Here is a 16089-nt window from a genome sequence, read left to right as displayed (position 1 = left end):
TTATGGATGAATGCTTACTTGAATTTGTGTTCTTCTAGGTTTGCACTGTAAAAACAACTAAACCTATGTGCTTTGTCAGTGCTTATTGGAATTTTGTTTGAGATTGCATGCACTGACTACAATTAATAAATGCATTTAATGAAACTTGCTATGACATTTAATCGTTATTATAAGTAAGGAGAAGCACTTCCATTAGGGTAAGAATGCACGCGATTCTTTGAATGCCAAGTTATCTAAATTTACTATTATCATAATTAAACTTATTTTTTTGCAAATCTGAAGGGGTTAATGTTACACAAAGAACTAGGTAAAGAATAAAATAGGATATAAAGGTGGTTTTCACTATTTGCTGAACCATAAGGATTTCTGTGTGATCGCTGTACTCCATGTGAAGATGCTTTTTTTGGTCTCTTTTTTGCCTGTTTTTTGTCATGTGGGTTGACTGTTTCGATGTCTGCTAAAGGAAATGATTGCTACTCCTAACCTAAATATCTGTGGCGTGTTTATAACTGGAGATTAAGCGTGCTAAAGAATAACGGGACGTCATGTTTGTCAGTTGAAGTACTTGCCTTTGCAGAGGACTCCGGGGAAGTCGGACACAAGTAAAGTCGCTGTGACGAGCCTGCCATCCATGACATAGAACAGTACAGTGCTTGTTATTCTGTGATGGTATATTTGGGAACACGTCGTTTGTACTTGTTCGGGAAGGCCAGGATGTGTGACTGCTCTACTGTAGATTATTGGGTCTCCTTCCCAGAATAGGTGAGTCAGCAGAAGAAGACGAAAGCTTATCCAAACAGTTTGTTCATGCAAGACTGGATTTACTCTTGAGGTTTGACATTTCCTTTTGTTATTACTTCTTTTCTTGTATTCAAGTTGCATACTGCTGATTCCGACAGAAAGCATATTGTCTGTTGGTTGGGGATTGTTTTGTGGGAGCCATTAAGAGTGTAAACGACTTTAGATGCCACACACCTCCTGTGCCTGCTCAATGGTGCAGCAGGGTCAAACTCATTTGCATATGGCTGGGTCCAAACTATAATTGCATGGTGTGCAAAAAAACAATGGATTTCGGCCAAGGTCTCTGTACTGGGGTTAAATATTTGACATTGTTCAGCATGCCGTCCATCAATTGTTATTTTTACATTTGTCCTAAGTGGGAAGGGTCTGCGCAGACGTGGTTCCCGTGCTCACTATGCCACAATGGTCAAGATAGCCTGGCTGATAATGGATGACATCCTGAAACTGGTCCCAGGATGCAAGTTTCCGGTCAGGGAGGACCTGGCTTGGTAGTTCAGGATGGACTGTTCTCAGGGGGAGCAGGGTCAAGACTGATTTGCAAATGGCTGGATCTAAACTGGAATGGCATGGTGTGCAAAAAAAAGGATGGATTTAGGCCAGATCTCTGTATTGGAAGTGAATGTTTCAATTGTTCAGCATTCCGTCCATCAATTGTTCTTTTTGCTTAATGGTACAGCATCAAGGCAAGTTTTCAAATGTAGCGTGTAAGAGTGTCTTTTGTTGGTGTCCTGGGATTGATGGCAATCTAGCAAAAACAACATTTCCTGCAAGAAGTGGACATTCAAAAAATAAATCATGGTCCCCCTTGTTAGTCCCTTAAATGGTTGTGACTCCTAACGCAATGATTGCAACAGTATATTGAATGGACAAAGGTATTATATTAATATTTGCATCTGGAATTTAGTGGAAGCTGCTGAAAATATATTGGTATTATCATACATTTCACACTCCTGTCTGCTGGATAACATGCTGACCTTCAACGGTGTCCACACGTTTTCAAAAGATTTGGTACAAATGCTGATTGCTTCAAAGTAGCAAGTATCACCATTTTTAAACCCTTTCTAGAGGGACTGTTTATACTAAATTGAACCCTGGCAATTTCAAAGGTGGAAGTGGGCTGTGAAAAAGTTTGTGTGCACCACCAAACAATGACATTTATGGGTTTCCAAAACTGTCCAAAGCATTCAAGCCTGGAACACCCACTTCCTGACCCTGAGAAATTTACACTTGAATAAATATGTGTGATTTATTCTTTTTGTGCCAGTCCATGCTTTATCAACCCAAACATTGGCTTTAGACTGTTAAAAGATGCCATTTGTGTGTATGGGTTAAAGATATATGCAGGAATGGTTTAGTGAATCAGAATGTGTATTTTCTTTTAAACATATTTTTATTAATCTTACAGCAAGCAGTGAATAGACAAATATACCACAGGTGATCCTGTGTACAATTAGAAGTAACAATTATTAATTACGGGCTTATTAATCACACCCTCCAACACTCTTCAACATTTATTTTCTGATGTTCTTCCTTTTGAGTATGCACTGACCAACGATCGCAACCTTTCCTTTAAAAGTCATACCCTCATAACCTCACTACACTTAATCTCTACTAGCGGTAGCGGTTCTACTAATACCTACAACCATTTGCATGAATTCCAATAACCCCCTTCTATTAAAGATCACATGCCACTTCTATTCTTTTAATCCACCACACAGAAACTTGAGTAAATGCATAGAATGGTTCATTAAGACCACAAGGCTAATAACAATGATCTAAAATACTCACTGAAAAACACCACTAACCTTGGCTTCTGGAGCAGAATGCTGCCTGCTATAAAGAAACTCATCACCATGGACGTCGATTACTAAAATATTATGGATAGCGGAAGTGACACCACACACCCTTTGACCCTTGATGACAACACAGAAAGTGATATCACATACGTGGGCCTGGAGGCAGAGATGTAAGGGGTCACATGATCTTTGGCCCTTGATAACATCATAGGAAGGAATATCACTGAAGATTAAAAAATAAACATTGCAAAATTAAACAATAGGTTCAAGATCATTAAAAAAAAATCTTTTTTTTTTTGTTGTATTATCTTTATTCGGTAAAATTCTCACCATAAAAGTATTTATTTTATACAATTATACATTACTTTTGTTAAAAGAGAAAGAAAAAAATTGGAATACAAACATTAGATAAAACCTATCAACAGTAAAGTTCCCATTATTAAAAGTTAAAACCTACACATTATACAATACATTGGATGATTAGTATTAGGACCCAGCCAAATCATTCTCATCAATACGTAATGTTAGGAATTGCTTCAGATCTATACAATCATCATCATAGCGTCCTACCAATAAGGGCCTGCTAGCTATTTGGCGGGGTAAGCTGTAACTTCATCCTCCTAATACGAGTCCTCCAAGCACTAATCAGATATTTAGCCACCCCGCATACCATGGCAGAGGAGGACGGGTCAGTAGTGAGAACTCGTAGGGCCATTCTATGGCACCTCAAACCCAACCCCATGCAAACTGGTTTCAACCAAACCTTCCTAGTCACTTTGTAAGGGGGGCAGGCAAAAAGTAAATGCGCCACAGACTCCTTTGGAGCCGCGCACCCGGGACAGGGCCTCTGAGGTCCACCAGCATTAGTCCACCCCGCGGTGAACTCGTGCACCGGAAGTGTCCCATACCTGAGTTTTAGATAAAGGGCTCTGTCCAGAGGCTTAGCTATGAGGTCGAGGAAGGGTTCCAACTTCCTAGACCATTTAAACTCTAAAAACCTTTCGGTGAGTAAACCCCCAACCCCACTGCGTGCTGCCTCTGCCTGGACCCAGTCCCAGTATAACTTCTTGATTACCGGTTTGGGGGGTGGCATTTGACTCACCCACACATCCCTCAGGCCCAATTGCACCACCAACTGCCTCACGTTGCTCAACCACCCGATCTTGTTGCCGATGTCGAGCAACATTAGTTCATCCAACCCTGCAGCATATTTGGCGAGCTCCTTGGTCCTTCGCAGCCGAGCCCAAAACAATAGAGGGCTCAGCCTCACTAGGTCTTTAAATGATCGCCTGCCCAGGTCTAGCCGCAAGGGAATTAGCGGGGTGGAAGCAGGAAGAGCCACCAGGTCCCTCAGAAACTTGTTTTCCGCTACAACTAGCTCTGAAACATTTTCAAACCCCCACAGCTTGGAGCCATATAGTGCAGCCGGGAGTATCTGGCCCTCATAGATTGCCATGACCGGTGCCACAGGTTTACTCATTGACTCCCGATGCTCCCTCAAGGTCACCCCTGACACTCTTTTGTGGCCAAGTAACATTTTGGTCAGGTGGTCCTTCCAATTCATCCGACTATTTACCCGCACCCCCAAATAGTCGAATGAATCTACCAACTCCAAGGGTGCCCCATTGAGCGTAAAATTATTTTATAGTTGGTTGAAAGCTTTATTCGATATGCAAAAGATATCTTACAAGCATAACATACATTAAAAACAACATTTTAGAAAAAAATACAAGTATGTCATACATTTCTTAAAATATATAAAAATTTTAGGGAGCTCCCCAAGATAAATTAGCTAAAAAAGAATTAAACCGATATAGTCAATCTATTGCAACGAATCAACCAGGAACGTTTTAAAAATTTAGAGACACCACAGACTATAGGTGGAGAGGTATCAGTCAATAAAATTCGAAGAGCCACCGAATGCATACGTGTTCCCAAGCGTTTGAAAAGGGGTTTCAACCAGTATCTCCTTGGATGGATATAGTCTGGGCACTCGAAGAGTACATGTGCCACTGTCTCAGGCCTGGTTGGACAACAAGCGCAAAAGGGGGATAAATGGGCATAGGACTTCCACTTCGATATAGTTGCTTTTAGCGGAAGGGTGCCAACTCTAAACTTGAAGTAAAGGGCCCTATCCACTGGCATAGTAATTAGGTCCATGTAGGGTTCGTATAATACCACATCCTTTATTTTAAGAAACGCTACAGTCGAATTACAATGATGTGGATTCCCAATTAGTTGACACGAGACCCAATCCCAATATAATTTTTTGAGGACTGCCTTAGGAGGGGCAGATCTTGAAGTCCAGCAATCTCCTAGGTCCAGTTCCCCCAAAAGAGTTTTTGTGTCCCTCAGCCACTTGATCTTGTTCCAGCCCCCCATGTTCAATATTTCCAATAGGCCGTCGGCATAGGATTTTAATTTCGGGACCCTCCATATGCGGGACCATAGGAGCAATGGGCGAAGACGGGCCTGGTCTTTAATGCTTTTGCAGCCCAAGTCCAAGAGCACTGGAACTGTTGGGGTGCTCAAGGGGAGAGCTAGGAGGTCCTTCAGGAACTTGTTTTCAGTCTTGGATAAGGGTTCCAAATTGCAGTGACCCCATAACTCCGCACCGTACAGGGCAGATGTGAACCCCCTTGCCTTGTAAATCTCAATTGCAGGCGTCACTGAGGATCTGGGAGATGCATGATATTCCTTAAGTAAAGCACCTCCTACCCTTTTGTGACAGAGGACCATCTTGTCGATGTGTGAAGGCCAGCTCATTTTAACATTCAGGCGTAAGCCCAAATAGTCAAATTCGGTCACCTTCTCCAAAGGGACTGAGTTCAGAATAGGAGGGTGACCTAATTTCCTTGGTGGGCGTAGTATAAGATATTTCGTTTTTTCTACGTTCATCACCAGCCCTCTGGATTCGCAAAAGTCCTGAAAGCGGGTCAACAACTACTGGAGCCCCTGAGGGGTCTTTGAAATGAGCAGAGTGTCATCCGCGAACAATAATGTTGGGATCCGCACACCCCCCAGACAGGGTGCGTCCGCAGGTTCCTGTAGCAGATGCTCCACCACACCATTTACATAGAGGGAAAAAAGTGTGGGAGCTAACACGCAACCCTGTCTGACACCCCTACAGACAGGAATCCTATCTGTTGTTTCGCCATTTCTCCCCCAGCGAACCTGAGCAAAATTGCTCGTGTGGAGTTTCATTAGAAGGAACAGAATGTACGGGGGCACACCCAGGCGATGGAGAACCCCCCAGAGTTCTTCCCTGGGAACTAGGTCAAAGGCAGTCTTCAAGTCAATGAAGGCCAAATAAAGACTGCCCTTGCCCAGTTCCACCACCTTCCAGTGAAGTAATGTTAGCCTAAAGACCTGCTCAATTGTACCAGTTCCTGGGCGGAAGCCTGCTTGGAAGTCCGATAGGACTTGGTTCTCATCCACCCATTGAAGAATTCTCCCCAGAATGACTTTTCCAGCTACTTTTTGTGTAGAGTCAATCAGGCTTATTGGCCTATAGTTCCCTGGAATGTCTCTACTTCCCTTTTTGTATATGGGGACTACCACTGCCCCTCTCCAGGACAACTGGGATCAGGCCGCCCTCCAAGATAGCATTCAAGAGGGCCGCAATTATTTGACCCCAATCCGATGGGTAGGCCCGCAGTAAATCCCCTGGGAGCCCATCCGGGCCTGCAGCTTTCAGTGGGACCACGGTTTTGATGGCATTCTCAACCTCCCGGGATGTGAACAAGCCAAAAGAGCTATCCTCCATTAAAAAGGAAAGTAGTGCTGGCTCGTTTAGTGGCCCTTCTATCGCTAAATATAAGGCCCCGAAATGACGGAACCAGTTCTGGGGTGGGATGGTACAAGTTCTCAGAGTATCGTCGGGTCTATTACGGGAGCCTATCAATTTCCAGAACCCCCTAGCATCTTTATCCTTACTAGCAACCAACAACTCTGCCCAGAATTTCTCCTCCCATTCCTTCTTTGCTAACTGGATCAATTTGGAGTAGACCTTCCTAGCCTCCTTTGTCCTAACTTGAGATTTTGCTTTGACTGCCTCGACTAGGTTTTTTTTCGCCTCCCTACAGTTGTGGTTATACCAGCCGTCTCTTTTGTTGGCCCTTTCTTTTGCCCCACCATGCCTCTTACGCACAGTAAACAAATTTGTCAAGGCCCCAGTTAGTCCACAAAATACTTCACATGCCTCCCCCGAGCCCCCTTCAACTACGCCTAAATTCTGGTGGGCTAAGGCCAATAATTGGGACACAGCCTCAAGTTTTCCGGCAGACAGGAGAAGTTTTGACCACTTCAAGCGTCTACCGCAAAGGGATACCTCCGCCTCACCCAAGTCAACTATGGCGCTAGATATGGGACCCCCACTAATGACAGACCACCACGGAGCTAGAGTGAGGGACAACAGATTATGATCACTTTCAACTGTAGGTAATATTACCATATCCCTCACTGAGCTCCACAAGCACACATCAAGCAAGATGTAATCGATTCTTGATGTGTGGTTGGGCCTATTATATGTATGGGCACCCCCCCTGTCCGAGCTTGTCCTTCCATTTAGGGCCCTCAGGCCGTACTCTGTACTAAGGGCGTTTAGCTGTAGTGCCACCTCTGACCATTTTTTGATCGGGGGCAGCTCTAAGACAGGTATCCCCCTCCTGCCATCCTCCTCATCCTGGTCCTGAGTAACATCCGAGCCCAAAGGCTCGAACGTACAATTTATATCACCTGCAACCAAGCTGCAGGCTTTGTGTGGCGTTGCCCCTAACAAGTCCTCCAGCAAAGCAATTGTGGGAGACTGCCTCCCTCCCTTAGTGCCACGGGCATAAACATTAAATATGTTCAAAACAACACGGCCCCTGACATCCTTCAATATGATATTAAGTAGATCTGGGCTATTGGTCTTAGTTTCCACTACCCTACAATTTAGGGATGAAGCTACCCAGATAAGAAGTCCCCCCGAGGGTCGTCCTCTGCCCGATTCTGGGCAGACAGCTGGAATGGCATAAGCAGAGTACCCCACCCTGTGTACTGGCTCCCTACTCCACGTCTCCTGGAAGATGCATATGGAATATTCTTCCACTAATGCATTCCAGTCCGGCAGTGCCAGTTTTCTAGTTATTCCTGCAACGTTCCAGCTGAGGACCTTAAAGACTTGGTCCGTCACAACAGGAGCGCAACCGGAAACTATTTCTTGGCATGAAGTCGCCCTATCTCTACCTAGCAATGCTTCCCAATGATCACTAGAAACTGAGTCCCCCGAAGGGTCCAAAGCTACCAGTGGTACAATTTGGGTTTCATTAAGGGAGGAGGAGGTAGGTGACAGTGCTATATCGTGTAGGGACTCGCCCATTTCCCCCCTATCTAGATTTCCCGTTACCTCAAGTCAGTGGCTCGTAGGGCCACCGTTTTGACCGAGCCACCTAGTCTGTGGATATAAAAGGGGCTCAGGGATACTATACATTCCACCAATGGCACCCCTGCTTGTTTCCCCCAACACAGGCCTTACAATTGTAGGATTTAAATGCCGCGGGTAAAAGTAGGTCAGGTCCACTGCACTAATTCCAGTGCCCCCCACCGTTTGATCTTGACTACATATCAATCTGGCCACTCTATTATCCTGGAAGTTAATAATAACGCAGTCCCCTTCCAGCTGCTTCTTACTCTTGCCAACCCAGCTCACCCTGCGGACAGCGAGGATTAGTCCATCGACGCCCGCAGGGAGTGGTCTATTTGTTTTTAGCCAGTGGAGGCATTTATTTCTCAGGGCCTGGTGGGTCTCTGGTTGATTATCTTTCAGGGGTGGGGCTTTAACCAGTACAACTACATAGGGGTGGCAATCCGGAGGAAGGTCAGTGCATGGGATGTGGGGATGTTTCTTCAGGGCGGGTGCAGCTGGAGCATGTGCTGCCGAGTGGGTTTCGGCAGAGTTAACTAACAAAGCTGCCCCATCTCCCTTGGTCTTAGCACTATTTGAGGGTAATTGCTTAAGTTTGGAATTAGGATTTTGCACACCCACTGAGGCCTTTGGTTTCGTTGCTATCTTGTGAGCTTTAGGGACGTTAGTAGAGTTCCCTTGCTGTGGATTAGATTGCGGGGCGGGACCTGGGTTGGACCTAGGTGAGGCAATATTAGTTAAAGTTGGTGCTACACTTGATGCTATTAAAGACACCGTCTTTGGCTTGACTGGATCCTGTAGCGGAGCACCTGCACCAGCTGCTCCATTTCCCAACTTGCCACATGTGGGGTCCTGACTATTTCTAATCTGTTGTTTGATCAGAGTTTTGAGTGAGTAAAAGTTGTCAAGAGTCGACTGCTCGAGACTATTTACTCTGGCCTCCACCCTCTTAACTTGGTCTATGAGTGGTATCAAAGAGCGATTAAGCACGTTAATAAATTGGTCCAGGCAAACTGGGACTTGAATTGGGGAATGCTTGTTGTTAGTATCAAGACCCCTTGCCTGGAACAGGGGCTCTCCCGACCCATCCAAGTGCTCTGCACTCTGGCCATTACATGTTTTTTCCCCCATGGCCCTTGCCCCTTGTTTCCTAAAACGCTTATACAATATAGGGTGACTGCCTTTTCGTGTACTCACGACTCTTTTCCTCTTGGCACGTTTCAAAGCACCCTGAAACACACAAGGCAATGAGGTGCCCACAGGAGGAACAGGGTCTGGCAACGGGAAGTTTTGGCTAGTAACAGGGGAAAGTAGGGGTAAGTCACACCCTCCCTCAATATCATCACTAGCAACACCTGGTGTTTGCTGTACTAATAAGTTCTCTAGCCTGTCAATACTTCGGCCTATTTCAGATAGCCGGGGATGCTCAGGCACTTCTACAATAGGTGGAGATGGAGCCCTAACTGTAGGGGGTGACAAGACTTTAGCCGCAGGACCAAGAGAGGATCGTCTAGGTGGTAAGAGATCCCCGGAGAGGCGACGTTCCATCATCGCTATCTCCTTCTCTATGACTGCCGCTACTCTAGTTATGAACCTATCCATAGTCCCTATCATTGGGTTCCCACCCAACCGCTTCTCCTACAGCTCTGAGCGGTTTCCCAGAGCGAGTGGACATGGTTGATGTTTTGCCCTCTAACAGTGTCACAGTACCTTTCAGGGCCAGTATAGAAGATGTTAGGGACCTGGCCCAGCCCAGCCTCTGTCAGCCCCTGACGGCCTCGGACGGCCCGCCCTTTGCCCGGGCTTAGCCCGGCGCGGCCCCGCGCGCTCCCGCGACGCGGGAGGGGCAGCTGGAATTTAAGCCCCTCCGTGCGCGGAAATCCGGGGAGGAAGGCGGCGTCCCAAAGGATCCTGGGTAGTGTAGTTCCCGCTCGGCGGCCGCGTTTACCTGCGGCGGCGGGGAACCACACAGCACAAGCCTGCAGCCGGTGAACCAGCTCTCTGCTCGAAAATGCCCCCAAAAGTTCGCTGGTGAGCCCCGCTCCACCGGAGGGGCAGCTGGAATTTAAGCGCCTCGGTGCGCGGAAATCCGGGGAGGAAGGCGGCGTCCCAAAGGATCCTGGGTAGTGTAGTTCCCGCTCGGCGGCCGCGTTTACCTGCGGCGGCGGGGAACCACACAGCACAAGCCTGCAGCCGGTGAACCAGCTCTCTGCTCGAAAATGCCCCCAAAAGTTTGCTGGTGAGCCCCGCTCCACCGGAGGGGCAGATGGAATTTAAGCGCCTCCGTGCGCGGAAATCCGGGGAGGAAGGTGGCGTCCCAAAGGATCCTGGGTAGTGTAGTTCCCGCTCGGCGGCCGCGTTTACCTGCGGCGGCGGGGAACCACACAGCACTAGCCTGCAGCCGGTGAACCAGCTCTCTGCTCGAAAATGCCCCCAAAAGTTCGCTGGTGAGCCCCTTTTGGAGGGTGAGAGAGCCATGAGCTTAGTTTTCGAGGTGTTGATGGTGAGTCCTCTATCTGTACAAAAGGTGCTGAATCGGTGCAGAAGCTTTTGGAGTCCCACCGGGGATTTAGAGATCAGTATGGTGTCGTATATGGTGTCGTCCGCGAAGAGTAGAGTGGGGATTCTTTCCCCCGCCAGGGATGGTGCATCCGCCTCTTCCTCTCTCAGATGGTCCTCCACTCCATTCACAAACAGAGAGAAGAGGGTCGGTGCCATGACGCATCCCTGGCGTACTCCCCTCCTCACGGGCACCCTATCTGTCAGCTGGCCCTAGGTGCCCCATCTAATCCTCGCGTAGTTCCCCTCGTGGAGCCTTGCAATAAGGCTCAGGAGAGACCCGGGGAACCCCATCTTCTCCAATGTCTCCCACAGCTTTACTCGAGGGACCAGGTCAAAAGCCGTTTTGAGATCTATGAAAGCCATGTAAAGGCTACCCCTTTGGATGGTGACTGACTTCCAATAGATGACAAAAAAGCGAAAGACCTGGTCCATCGTACCAACCTTCTGGCGAAATCCTGCTTGAAGGTGGGAAAGGATTTGTTCCTCTTCCATCCAAGCTCCAACCCTTAAGATGATGACCCTGCCAACCACTTTCTGAATCACGTCTATCAGACTGATAGGTCTGTAATTGGCAGGGTCCTCTTTAGCCCCCTTTTTGTACACAGTGACCACCTCTGCCCCCTTCCAAGAGTCTGGCACGGGGTGACCCCTGGCAATCAGATTCATTATAATGGCAATTAATTTGGCCCAAGCCATAGGTTCCTCTATCAAAAGGTCCCCCGGGATCCCATCCGGGCCAGCCGCCTTCTTCGGGGTCAGATGTCTAATGGCCACTACTACTTCCGAAGGCGAGAATGGGTCCTCGAGCTCACCTATAGGTTCCCCGTCTCTGCCCCTAGCTACCGTTAAACAAGAGGGGGCTTCAGTTCCACCATATAATGCCGAAAAATGGTCAAACCATTGCTGGCTTGTTATATGGGTGGCTAAAGGTTGTGCACTCTGCTGCCTAGCTTTATTAATAAGGTCCCAAAATAACCTTGGATTCCTCATGCTGGCTGCACAGTTTAAGTCCTGCCAATGTTGTTCATCCCACTCTCGTTTGGCCAGTGCCATTACCCTTAAATAATCCTTCCTAGCCGCTCTAACTAGTGAGGGATCTTTTTTAAGTAGGGCAGCTGTTAGTTCTTTCCTTTTTCCCTTGCACTGGGCCGAGTACCAGGGATTATTAGAAATGGGAGGTGTGTTATTGACTCTACGGCTTTTCCCTTTGGATAAAAAATATTGGCTCACCTGCTCTATTGTGATTTTGTAGGCTGTATCAAAGGCAATGGGCGGCTCCGGGGCACTTCCCAATCCCTGTTCCCATGCCGCCAAGTCCAGGGTCAGATCTACTACGAGAGATTTTATACTCCCAAGTTGATCTTCCTGCAGTTGGGCCTTGTCCCATTTCAACCTACGGTTACTGTTGTAAGGGACAACCTCTATGGTTAACCTCAAGGGAGCACTCATCCCCCCACCCTTGGAGTTACCCCACCTAAACTTAGTACAGAGGGGGTTGTGGTCACTATCCTGTGTAGCCACCACCTCCATATCTATTAAGTCTTTCCACAATCTAACGTCCAGTAAGATGTAATCGATTCTAGACGGACCATTAAGCCTGTTAAAGGTCATTGCACCAATACTGTCGGACAAAGTCCTACCGTTAAGTGCTCTTAAGTTGTGTTCCCTAGTAAGGGCATTGATTTGTATAGCCCTTGCTGACCATTTTCGAATAGGGGGTAGTAGCAAAGCTGGGATAGACCATCTAGAATCTTCCCCCTCAGTACCCAAAGGATCATCCCCGGAAAGGGGTTCAAACGTGCAGTTAAAATCCCCACCCACTATAATATTAGCAGATGGGGGAAACTTAGCTAGTGCTTGGTCTAGACTCGTTAAAGTCAGTGAGGAGGTGTCCCCGGGTGCCCCCTAGCGTAAACATTAAACAATTCAAGCCTACTCCCCTCAAGGTATCCCCTAGAGGTGAGGTGTAATACATCCCTACACGCTGAATCTTGAATGACAACATCCCAATCCAGATCAATTTTGATCCAAACCACTAGTCCTCCCGCGGGTCTACCCTTTCCACTGCTTACTGCTGGGGAAAAATATGTGGTATAACCGGATTTGTGTAATGGGAGCAGACTCCAGGTTTCCTGGAGCAGGCAAACATCAAACTTTTCAATGAAAGTGTTCCATTCAGGTAGAGCCATCTTCCTTTTTAACCCTGCCAGGTTCCAAGAAATCAGGTGTATAACCCTGTGTCCTATAGAAACTTTACCATGGACCCCCTTGCTCCCACCCCTGCCCCCCTCCTTGGGCCTGGGAATGGCGTCCACACAGGTAAGTGGCTTAGGGAATACAATGCTACCAGCTTTGGTGTCTATGCACATTTCATCCGTAGTGACTCTAGTGATGCTATTATCTGAACTTTGGGCTACCGAGGGGCCCACCTGTCTATTGTCATCACATCCTGCCACCCTTAGTACCTCGAAATCTGTGCCCTTTGGATTAGCCACACTTGGTCGGCCACCCGTCTCCCCCTTAGGCTGTAAACATCAGTCGCAGTCTTCCATACCAGATAGCAACGAGAACCTGTTGCCTGTCTCCAGAGGGGTAAAGGGCCTTAGGTGCTCCATTCTGCTGTTACTATTTCTGTTGTATCTCTGGGGTGCCGTGATCCAGCCAAGAGGGTCAGCCGCCTGGGCAGGGTATTGGCCATAAGAAACATACCTATTGCTATGTAATGGCGGAAAGTTGGGTCTGGAGGGGTAGAGCCCACTTGCATGGGCTGGGGGGAACACCACTGATCTGGGGTAAAAATATGTCAGAGCCCGGGGGGTAATGCAATTGTCCCCATTTCCAGTGGGCCAATTTAATATATAATCCACTGCACGCGGGTCTCTAAAATTAACCACCACCAGGTCGCCCTCAATATCTTTACATCTACTACCCAACCAATTGAGCCGCCTGACATGCACTATGTCCCCATCAATATTATGTGGAATGGGCCTATAGTACTCAGCCAGTGTATAATTTTGTTTTTCAATTGAGCGTAACCCTCCTTCTTGTTATCTTTTAACGGCGGAACCCCTGTCAAAGTGACCACGAAAGGCACCGCTTGTGGGGGTATCTCCACTTGTGGCCCTTTGGTAACTGGAACTCTAATGTGTCTGACGCTTCCCTGTTCCTCCCGCGAGTTCCTTGTGGGGGCCATTAACGGTCCCCTTTGGGAATCGCCCACTGGCCCCGCTACTGGGATGTTTATATGCTTTAAGGGGTGCGGCCTTTGGTGGATGGAGTCAGCCCTACCGTGGGTCTGTGTCTTCGGTATGGGGGGCTGGGATGGAGCTATAGGTGCAATAGTAGAGGGTATCTCAACCGAGGTTATGGGCGGCGCAGCCCCACTCACCTTGGCTTTGGCCAAGGTACCCAGACTGCTTAAGGCAGTTTCCAAGATGGTCAATCTGATTTCAACTTTCTTTATGCTCTCACTAATGGGCAGGAGAAGGGACCTGAGTAAGAATTCTAAGTTCCCCAATGATGTGGCAGGGAGTGATGCATTCAGTAACGGGTCCCCAGGAGTAGCGTCGTGGTCTATGGTGTTGGTACCCATGGCAGATGAAGCCAATACCCACGGTGGTGGCAGAGTTGGGGGAGATTCTGGCACCTCCACTATTACCATGTCAGGATTTACGGGGGGCTTTGATGCTTTCCCGAAATCAGAATGGGGAATTTTGGCTTTACCCTGCCCTCCCCTCGTCTTCCTTCTTCTCTTACTGGGTGGTGGACCATGCATCTCCACCACAACTAGTTTTTTCTGCTTCATCTTCCTTGGCTTTACTGCAGTGGGGGTCTGGGTGATTCGCCCAACGACCGTACAGCAGAGACTAGGAAGGGGGGAGACACTTACAATCTGTTCGGGAGGCAAACAGGGAGTGGGTGGACAATCCCGCAACAAGAGGGGAACACCATCCTGGGTTGGTGGATCCTCGTTAGTCTTAGGTGAACCTCCCTCCTGGGCAGCCAAATGGACAGCGGTTTCTGTAAGGGACCTGTTTTTCATACTTTCAACAGAGCGACGACGCTCGGCCCTACGCTCAGCCAAAGAAGTTTCCTTGTCGCCATCACCCAGAACCCTGGAGAAATATTTATCTAATGACCCTGTTCTAACTCCGCCCGCCTTCCCAGTGGTTCCCTCCTCAGAAGGCATTGCCATAACTGTCGCCTGTATCGGAGTTCACAGTACCAGTTCAATCCAGGTATAAGAGAGTAGGCCCAGCCCAGCCTACTCTAGCCTACGAGGGCCTCAGAGGGCCCGCCCTTTGCCCGGGCCCAGCCCCGCGCCCCGTCCCGCAGCGCGGAATGAGAAACCTGGTTTTAGATCATTAAAATAACCAAAATGTTGTAAAAATCGGTATCTGTAAATTTGAGTTATCATGGATACCCAGCTTCATACTGGACACCAAACTTGATCGCAAGGAACATATTGCCAAAAATCAAAGATGGCATGGTGCCAGCTCTTGCTTCTAAGGACACTGAAGCTGTTTCTTCCAGAAAGCTACTTCACAATTGCTGTTCAGGCCCCTGTTCTCTTTCATATAGATGCTGGTAGCACCCTGCTCCATGGCCTTCCAGACTCCCACATGGCACACATTAAGGGCAGCCTACATGTCGCAGCATACCTCATCTTGGTCTGAAGACATGTGATCACATGACCCACATCCTCACACAACTCCACTGGCTCCCATTGCTGGTCCACATCTACTTCTGAACATTGATAATTTACAAAGCCATCTTGACAAAGCCATCTCGACCAACATACCAACTTGGAGAAAGTTCACCATCGCTAGAGGTTTTAACCACTCATGCAGCAAGGACACAAAATCTTCTCTGCATGATAGGATACTAGAAAAAGGGCCCAATATTGCGACCATTTATATGTTGACTTTATGAGCAGATACAGGCTTCTCAGCCCAACCAAGTGAGTGATGAAAACAGCCTGCTTGTGATTCAATCAACAAATGACTGGTTGTTCTTTCTTCTTCCTTATTAATAATTTCAGCAATTGATGTTGATTGGCTGAGAGGTTAAGTTGTTCCCGATGAGTTCCTGGACACCTGGTTAATACAGTCAATTAGGCAGAAATATGTTGTCCACTTTCATGTATTGAATTAATCCACATTTGTGTATTTACCTTGTACCCACTGGGGATGAGAATAAATGATCAATTGAGAGATAGTTGTATCCTTTGTATACCACAGTACTCTTTTGCACTCATACTTCTATGACCAGTAGGACCCCCTTCAGTGGTACATCCAAGGAGCTCCCCTCAACAGAAGTTTGTAGTCCACATCTCTGTTTTTCACTGATAGAAGGATGGGGAAGGGCCCTATATTGAAGCATACCACCCTAGGGTGGGTGAGGACCTACCTCCTTTAGAGTAGAGGAATTTCTACCTATAGGTACCCAGTGCCAGCCCCTGTTTTGCCCTTTTCCAGATATCTCTCCATTTTCTCCCCACCTACAAATGGGCTCCTCTTACAA

The sequence above is a fragment of the Lissotriton helveticus genome, chromosome 2_1 (assembly GCF_964261635.1).
Source record: "Lissotriton helveticus chromosome 2_1, aLisHel1.1, whole genome shotgun sequence".
In the NCBI taxonomy this organism is placed as follows: domain Eukaryota; kingdom Metazoa; phylum Chordata; class Amphibia; order Caudata; family Salamandridae; genus Lissotriton; species Lissotriton helveticus.
This window is presented reverse-complemented; position numbering follows the sequence as displayed.